We start from the raw sequence: 9,919 nt of genomic DNA, 5'->3' as shown, positions 1-9,919 counted from the left end.
AAAAAAAAAAAAAAAAATCTAAAGTCAACAAAGGCTGAAAAGCAAATCTTATTCCTTCACCCAAGGAGCTCCTACTACAAAAATGTAACATCTCACAAAGATGTATAAAACTTCCTTGGAAAGTATCATAAAATTTTATTGAAAGATATTAAAGATCTAAGTAAATGGAGAGCTGTACCATATTTATTGATTGGCAGAATCAAGAATTGAAAGTTTTAGTTCTCCTTGCATGGATTTGTAGATAAATGCAATTGCAATAAAAATCTGTTTTTTTTTTTTATTTTTTTATTTTTTATTTTTATTTATTTATTTTTGTTTTTTGTTTTTTGTTTGTTTTTGTTGTTGTTGTTTTTCTCCAGTACCGGGAACCGAACTCACGACCTTGCGCTTGCCAGGCAGGCGCTTTTGCCGCTGAGCTAAATCCCCAGCCCCCGTTTTTTTTTTTTTTTTTTTTTTAAAGAACCTTGTTCCAAAACTGGTGCAGGAATGAAAAGTGGAAAAACTAACCAAGACACTCTTGGGAGAGCAAGGAAAAAGAAACAAGGAAGATTTGTTTTACTGAATATCAAAGTTTATCATAAGGCTGTAATTATTAGGATTCATCTAAGACAAAAAGCACATAACAAAAAAGAAGCATGATAAATTCAACTAAACTAAATTTACACTTTTTCAAAAGAAACTTTAACAAAAGAGTTTTTTAAAGCCACAAAGTAGTAAAAGATATCTGTAGTGCACACAAATACGCAACAAAACATTTGTACCAAGATCAAATAAAGAATTCCTCAATATCAGTAAAAAGAAGAAAAAAAGATAGTTAAAAATAGCAAAAGGAGAGTTTCATGTGTCAAATAATCATATGAAAAATTCAGCTTCATTTGTAGTCAAGAAATGCAAAATAAAACCTTAGTGAGATCCTACAGTTCTGCATATATTATACACTTTTTAGATGCATGCTTTATTTTACTGTAATCATACACTTTTAAAAAATTATACATAATGCAAAAGACCTATTAAAATTATACATATATAAGGAAAAATAATTCAGCAAAATAAATAGATAAAAAGTAATTCTTTTTTCTGCTGGGCCTCCCCGTGTAGATATCTGCCAATCTAGTAAGGAAAAAACTGTCTTTTAATACTGCTGTTTTCAGGTATAGTCTATGCTTGCAATAGCATCTGAGCACACATAATCACCTTTCTTCAGATGATTACTAGCATATTTACATCAGTTAGGGTTTGACTGGGGAAGCAGAACCACGATTTCTTCTTAACACTAATAACAAGACCTGTATTACTGAAATCTTACCCAACTATGGGAACTGGTGAAGTATATGGATGATTGCTACTTCTGTATATTCGATCATTTTTGTTACTATAATAAAATACCTGAGGCTAAGGACTGCATGAAAAGGAGAGGCCTACTTAGCTTACACATTTGCAAACTGGAAGTCCATAAATGGGTGGATCCATTGGCCTTGTCTCTGGTGAGGGCCTCATGGTAGAGGACATCGTAACAGTGGGAATGTATGAAGAAGAGATCATACAGCAAGACATGAGCCAGGCCTGCTCTTTTATATACTCTTATATACCCTTTATACTCTTATATAACAACTTGCTTTCCTGAGAACTAAATCACTCTGCAAGAATAACACTAATCTCTTTTAAGAGTGATGCAAATATGACCCGATTACATTGTACTAGGCCACACCCCTTAAAGATGCTACCACCTGACTTTTGTCACTCTGAAAATCAAACTTCCAACACATGAACACACTGTGTTTAAGTTATGGTTTATATCTAAAATGTCCCCCAAAGCCTCATGTGCTCCCAGGTGAGGCTTTTGGGAGTGGCTGGATCATGGGTGTATGACACTGAATAAAGGTATGATAACTGGATTAGTCCACTGACTGGGTTAACATACTTCTGGATAATGGAAAGGGTCACTCTGGGTGTGGATGGCCCCATCCAATACGCTTGTAGCCTAGATGGGATAAAAGGGAAGGTAAGGCTTGCCTCCTGCTTACCTTGCCATGGACTGCTTCTCTACCATGCCCCTCTGCCATGCTGTATTGCTTTGGAGCCAGCTGACTGTGGACTAAACCTCTACAAACTGTGAGCTAAAATAAACCTCTCCTCCTTTTACTTGTGGGTCTTGGGTATATTGTTCCATCAACAAGAAAGTAACTAAGACAGTTTACACAGTCAGTAACATGAGGTTCCTCAAAAAAAAAAAAAAAAAAAAAACCACAACTAAAAATAGAACTACCATGTGATCTATCTATCCCACCACTGGAAACCACTCTCCAATGTATTGCTTAGGGTATATATACAGAGGAAATGAAATCAGTATATCAAAGAGATACTTACAGTTTTGCAATGGCAAGCAGAAACCATGAAATGACGCCCAGGATTTGGAGGCAGATTTATTTACTTCGATAGGCACTGATTAGGATATTTCCCAGGATATCAGGCCCTGATCTCTGGTGGTCTAGGGCTTATATGGGATAAGCAATTAGGAAGTACAAAGACAGAAAGGCTTGTCAGCTGAGGATTGGTTTATACAATGTGCATCACAGTGACCCGCTATGTACCACAGTGTCCAGCTGTTTCTAAAAGACAGGAACAACCGGATCTGGAACAGGAACTATTACCTGGGCAACTAATAAAATGAAATATACTTGCAGGGGAGGGCATTTTCTGCTAAACTCCTACCATCATTGTAGCATTATTTACAAGAGCCAAGAAACAGAATCAACCTCACTACCCATCAATGGATGAATGAAGAAAATGTGGTACATATACACAATGGAATATTATTCAGCCAAAGAAAGAATGAAATCCTGTCGTTTACAGGAATATAAATGGCACTGGAGGGCTTCACATTAAGGGAAATAAGTCTCACACAGGCAAATATTTCATATCCTCACTCATACGTGGATATTTAAAAAGCTGATTCCATTGTTGTTTTTGTTTGTTTTGAGACAGGCTCCCACTTTGCAGTTCAGGTTGGCCTTGAACTCATGATAACCCTCCTGTTTTAGCCTCCCAAGTGCTGCGATTACAGGCATGTGCCACAATGCCTGCCAAAAAAATTTGATTTCATAGAAGTAAGGAGTAGAATAGCGGTCACTAGAGGCTGAAAAGGAGGGAGGGAGAGAAGGGCTATGGAAGGACAGATAGCAAAAGTGGCAAGAATGATGGATAAGTATATTTGAAGCAAGGGGGAGTATTTTGACAGTGGTTGACTGCAATATGTCTTTTACTGCAATAAAATTTTAAAAACTTTAAAAACTGTATTATTTGATCATCTCTTATATATTCTCTTTTATACTCCAAAGCAATCAAGGCCCACATATTCATTAATTACAAAAGGTACAGTGCTGAGGTCCATGATAGAGACAGGGTCTCACTATGCAGTTCAGGCTGGCCTTGAATTCATTTATGTAGCCCAAGCTGGCCTCAAACTCGCAACAGTCCCCCTGCCTCAGCCTCCCAAGTGCTGGGATTACAGGGGTGTGCCACCATGTCTGGCTGCCTTTATTATATTTATCTTTATAGCAAAGCAATCATGATATATAATTATTTTTCCTTTTATCAATTTTTATTTTTTATCAGTACATGTCTACAGTATGTAATGATTGCATTCCTCATGAAGAATTGGCACACGTACATAACACATCTTAATCTCTGTTCATCCCTTTCCCCAACCCTTTTCCCCTCCATCTCTCTCTTCATCCTTTGCCTGTAAGCAAAAGGTCTATCTCCATAGTTCTTATTATATATCTTTTACTTTACTTTTTATATTTTGGGCTTCTCATATAACAGAAACTATGTGGTATTTAAATTTGCTTGTCTGACTTATTTCATATAACATGATGGTCTCATGACGCATCCATCTTCCTATGAATGACTTAAATTTATACTTTTTTGTGTCACAATAGTACTCTGTTGTGTGTAAATACCACATTTTTAAAAATCCATTCATCTGTTGATGGACATATACAGTATATGGGCTGCTTCCAGGATTTAGCTCTTATGCATGGTGCTGCTCTGGAAGAAGGGAGCCTACAAGTCATAATGTGCTCCAGCCAGCAGCTCTACTAGGTAGGTACTATTGTTTTACACAGGAAGAAACTAATGTCTCAGAAGCAAATTGGTCAAGATCAGACAACTGTAAAGAGTGGGAATAGAAACTTGAATCTAATCTTAGGAGACCCTACTGTTGTTATGCTGGACTGCTGAGCTCTCGGTCCTCCAGATTAGCACTGCCATAGCCTGGGGATGTGTCTGACTAGGGCTGGGGAGGTTTGTTCTGGAAGGAGAAACATCAGGAGACACTTGATACAGTCTTCAAATATTTTAAGAGCTGTCATGCAGAAAAAGGATTAGCTCTTTTGTTTTGCTCTTGAGAATGGTGCTAGGAAATGTGGAACTGGTTGCAGGGAGGTTAATTTTGCCCTAGTGATACAATGAACTTACTGGAAGTAATAAGATCCCTTTCAATGGTACTCTTTTATGAAAACTGAAGGTGGGGAGTTTGACCCCAGTCTCTGACAGGAGAAGAACTGGAAACGAGGGTGCATTGTGGAAAATTGCCGCCTTGGATAATAGTTGGATAACAACTAGATGAATCACATATCCCATTCAACACCAAGATCTTGGGGGTTGCAAATACCAATAGCTCAGTATCATGGGGGAGTCTGGGCCTTCCCTATGCCTGTCCCAACTCCATCAGTCCTTATGAGTGCTCTTAGAGACCTTTGGTGGGAGAATAAATCCACACAGGTTTTTCGGAAGGGTTGTTTCGCAGCCCCTACTAAAGTTCATACTGTTGCTACCCTTCGACTCACCAAAGCAATGTATGTATAACATAAGCACACAAATATGCAAAGATGTTTCTAAAAGGATGTTCAGGATAGTGTATATTTACCAGCCAAAAGTTGGCACCTCTGGCTAGGCATGTTGGTGGCACATTCCTGTGGTCCCAGCCACTTGGAAGGCTGAACAGAAAGATCTCTTGAGCCTGGATAACACAGTGAAATGTGCTAAACAAAAGTGTTGGTAACAGCCTAAGCATTCATTGGAGATAGGCTAAATGAACATGATGATATAATTGCTCCTCAGCATCTGTGGGGATTGATTCCATGATCTCTCATAGATACTAAAATATGCAGATACTCAAGCCCCTTGTACAAAAGGATATATACTATTTGTATGTATATGCATAGACTATGCATAGCCTCCTATATACTTTAAATCATCTCTAGATTACCTGTAATTCCAAAACAATGTAAATGTTATGCAAATAGCTGTTATACAGTATTTAGTGAGCAATCATAATGAAAAAAGTCTGTACATGTTCAGGATAGATGCATTCTTTTTCTCTTGATTTTCAATTCAAGGTTGGTTGACTACAGAGATGCCCAACCCATAGAAACAGAGAGCTGCCTGTATATAACTGATATATTGTGCAGTGTGTTCATGAACCAGGCTCTGCTTTAGCCTCTGGGGAACACCAATGAGCATGAGTGACAAAGATCATTACTCTTGTGGATTCTTACCTTGTAAATGGTCAAGGAACGATAGGCAGTAAATAAGCATAGCCAGGTATGGTACCACATGCCTGAAATCCCAGCATTCAGGAGGCTGAGGCAGGAGGATCATTGTAAGTTTGAGACCAGCTTGGGCTACATAGTGAGTTCAATATCAGTCTGAACTACATGGTGGGATCCTGTTATGGAGTAGCTTATTTATAAAAAAGTGGCTCACCAGTTAAACATTACCAAGTTCGGGTTGCTCACCTCTCCTTCTGGAGTTAGAGTCCAGGTTCTTCTCCTTTCAAGCAATGAATTGGATGAAATGAGCAAAAAGCAGTGGCAAAGTTTATTGAAGAAAGTAAAAGTGAAGAGCGAAAAACTGGTTCTACAGAGTGAGCTTGGACCAAGTAAAGAGAAAAAGACAGTAAGAGCAAAGATAAAAATACATGGTGCGTCATCTGGGAAATACATGGGTTAGCATAGAAAGTTATGACAGCAATGCCTTCATGGCTTTGCTCTTGAGGAAACTCATGAGAACTTCTACATAAGGGTTCTGAGAGGCCATGCTGGGATCCTATGCCTCAGGCTATCCTATTGAAAACCTGCTCAAATTCTCTAGAAGTCCACGTGGAGGGCTTTGGGGACTGTTTTGCCCATGTATCCAGGATCTTGTAATTAACAAGTCACACCTACATCAGCTATCTTTTGCCACACCCTAATCTCCTACCTCAAAAAAATAAAATAAATAAAATAAAATGAACATATACACATACTTGCTAAGCTAATCATATAGCATGGTACAAGGTGGAGAGATCTGCAGAGTACAGAGAAGTGGGTGCAAGTTGCAATTTTAAGTGAGGTCAAAGGAGACATTTGAGAAAAACCTTGGTCATTGGGTGGACACGTACCACTTCCTAAGATTCTAGGTTGGAAAGTCTCTCAAAGGGCACTTGTAAGGGGCTTCACACTCAGGAAGCCCAGGAAGGACAGTAGCTATTGTTCATTTTAGTCCTGAAAATAACAATATTCACAGAAATGCTGACCAAAGGAAGAGGCCTAAAAGCATAACAGTTTGCAAGTGAACAGTGGGGAGGGTCTGAGTTGGTAACTATGTTATCTGCCTCCCATAATAAGTCAAAACATTTCATTCGAGGGCAAGGTTTCCGTCTGCCCTCCCTGCCCTGCCAGCCTTGAAAGAAATCTGCCCATTGTGTTCCTACCAGGTTCACCCCAAGGGGGAGGCTCCTTGGCACCCTCTGTCCTTGCTAAAGTACCACACTGTGCTTTGCCTTCCATATCAGTCAATGACAACACCACTGGTGTGGTAAGGTCCTCCCCTCCAAAGGAAGTTAACCATCAGCAGCTCCTTTATTGTGGGAGTTGGTCCATATTCCTGTATTTATTTTGAGTCATGATTGCAAAGCAATCAGATTCCAAAGAGATTAGTTGATCACTTTTCCTGACTCCAAGTAGGCCTTACCTAGTTTCTCCTAAAAATGTCCTTGACTTCCTCTTCAGGATAACTGATAACTATTGCAGTCTGCTATCCCTTAAGTGTTCTGTTCATCGTAGAGGTTGATAATTTGCTCATCTGTTACCAAGCAGTTTGTAAAATGCCACCACTGCCACAGTAATAATAACCATACATTCACTGCTGGGGTCTGCTGAGGTTTAGATAGTCCCTAAATCAAAGTGGGCGTGTGTCACATATCTTTATTTATTATTTATTTTTTTTTGGTTTTGGTTTTTCTCCGGTACCGGGAACCGAACTCACGACCTTGCGCTTGCCAGGCAGGCGCTTTTGCCGCTGAGCTAAATCCCCAGCCCCCTGTCACATATCTTTAATACTAGCACTCTGGGAGGCTTAGGCAGGAGACTTGCAAATTCAGCCTGGGCAACCTAGTGACTTAGCAAAAGAAAATTAGAGAAAAGGGAGAGAGAGAGAGAGAGAGAGAGAGAGAGAGAGAGAGAGAGAGAGAGAGACCTTCAAAACATAGCCAGAAATTGATACCCTAAGAGAGGTCATATTAAGTCCTAATTAGGGGGAAAATGAAGAGCTTCACTGGTACTGACGTAGGAGATTCGGGTGTGGCAAAGCTGGTTGGGGAAGTGGGCATGACCTCTTAATTACAAGATCCTGGAACACATGTGCAGAACAGTTCCTAAAGCCCTGCATGTGAATTTCTTGCAAGAACTTGAGCAGGTTTTCAATAGGATGGCCTAGACCTGTTGTTAGCCTGAGGTGTGGAATCCCAGCACCCGCTCTTAGAACCCATACATAGAAACCCTTATGGGCTTCCTCAAGATTTGGACAGCGCAAAAGGACACAGATGCCAAGAAGAGCTTGCTATTGTGACATTCCTCATGTTAGCCTACTCTGCTTTCCACGGTGTTCTTTTGCCTTGGTTTTTTCTCTATTACTCAGGCCAGCCTCGCCACACAGAGCCAGTTTCTCCCTCCTTCTTCACTTATACTTTTTCAAATAAAACCCTGCCATTGCTTTTTGCTTGTTTCATTCAATTCTTTGTTCGCGAGGGGAAGAACACGGAATCTAATTCTGGATGAAGAGGCAAGCAACCTAGAACCTGGTAACATTTAATTGGTGAGTTCTTTTTAGAAGGAGCTACCCAATAAGATTTTGACATAACCAGGAGAATCCAATAACAGCACCAGTGGTGATATAACCAAATGAGAGATTACTAACTAGGGTTTTGACATAAGGAAATGGGAAATGGTGTTCCAGACAGAAAACATAGCAAATGAAGATCCAGAAGGCTGCTAGATATGGAGCTTATTCAGGCTGTTCTGAGAGTTCTTTCTGTCTGAAGCATCATGATAAAGAAATGAATAAATAACAGTAATAGTCAATATTTATATTACACTTGCCCATGCCCAGCAGCTTTGTAAACATGTGTTTATGTGTAACTTGTAAAAATCCATGTGACCCTCACAATAATCTTGTGAGAGAGTTAATTAGTATCCCAACTTTATAGGCAAAGAGACAGTGGCAAGGATGGATTGATAATTTCCCCACATGGAGTTTGCAAAATGTCGCCTTCAGCAATAATGACAACCACATCACCACTGCCATTGACTGAAGACCAACCCCTGAATGTTGGGAGTATGTCCTCCTCAGATCTAATCCTCACTGTCCAGGTGAGGAAACTGAGATTGGGGAGAGTGACTAGCTTGAACCTGTGTAGCTGGACATGAGTGCAGTGAGGTGGAAACTTAGGATTGACATCTAAGTCTCCTATCTCAAGTGCTGGGTTGACTCACAATTTCCTTACCTCACAAAGAACTGACAAAGATGTGTTTGGTATATGTTTTTCTGGAAACCTGAGTTTGGAAAGAAAATAAAACTTGAGATTGATGAAATGAGTAGTACTAAGTTGTCCACATATCAGAATCCTTGGAGGAAGTGTGGGAAAATACAGACCTATGGTCAAAAATCAGGAAGTGGGGCTCTCGAATTTTTTTTTTTTTTTTTTTGGTTTTTCTCCGGTACCAGGAACCGAACTCATGACCTTGCGCTTGCCAGGCAGGCGCTTTGCCGCTGGGCTAAATCCCCAGCCCCTCAAATTTTATTTTAAATGAAGATCCCAAGTGATCCTTCTGTTTACTTTTTAGACAGTATAGCAATGTGATAAATAGCCTGGACTCTGCAATCCCATGAACAGGGCTTAAATTCCAACTCTATTTCTTATCAAATATGTCGTGGCCAGGTCATTCATCCTGGCTCTGCCTCAGTTTCCTCATATACAAATTAGAAACGATATTTTAAACATTTTTATTGGTCCCTGTTTGCAGTACATAATGACCACATTCCTCATGGGGAGTTGGTACATGTACACAGCACATCTTAATTCTTCTTTTTAAAAACCTTTCCTTTCCCCCTCATCCCCCTTCCTTCCGTCTCTCTTGGTCCCCTTCCCAAATGAGAAAAAGCTATTTCCCTACTTCTTATTTCATTTTTTATTTATAATTTGTGTTTCTCATATTTAAGAGAAATCATATGATAGCTCGCCTGTCTGATTTATTTCACTTCACATTGTAGTATCAAGGTGCATCCATTTTCCTGCAAATGAATCAAGTTTATCCTTCTTTATGGCAGAGTAGTACCTATTGTGCATAAATACCATATTTTCTTTATCTGTTCATCTGTTGATGGACAGATAGGCTGCTTCTAAGGTTTAGCTATTGTGAATTATACTATTATAAATGTGACTATTCATGAATCACTGTAATATGATGTCTTTACTATTTTCAAAAAGATACCTAGAAGGAGGATAGCTTAGTCAAGTGGAATTTCTCTAGGTTTTTGAGGCATCTCCACACTTATCTCCATAATGGTTGTACTAGTTTATATTCCTACCAACAGT

This window comes from Chinchilla lanigera, unplaced genomic scaffold (genome assembly GCF_000276665.1).
Source record: "Chinchilla lanigera isolate Chin_1 unplaced genomic scaffold, ChiLan1.0 scaffold00041, whole genome shotgun sequence".
Taxonomy (NCBI): domain Eukaryota; kingdom Metazoa; phylum Chordata; class Mammalia; order Rodentia; family Chinchillidae; genus Chinchilla; species Chinchilla lanigera.
Note: the sequence above shows the minus strand (reverse complement) of the source record.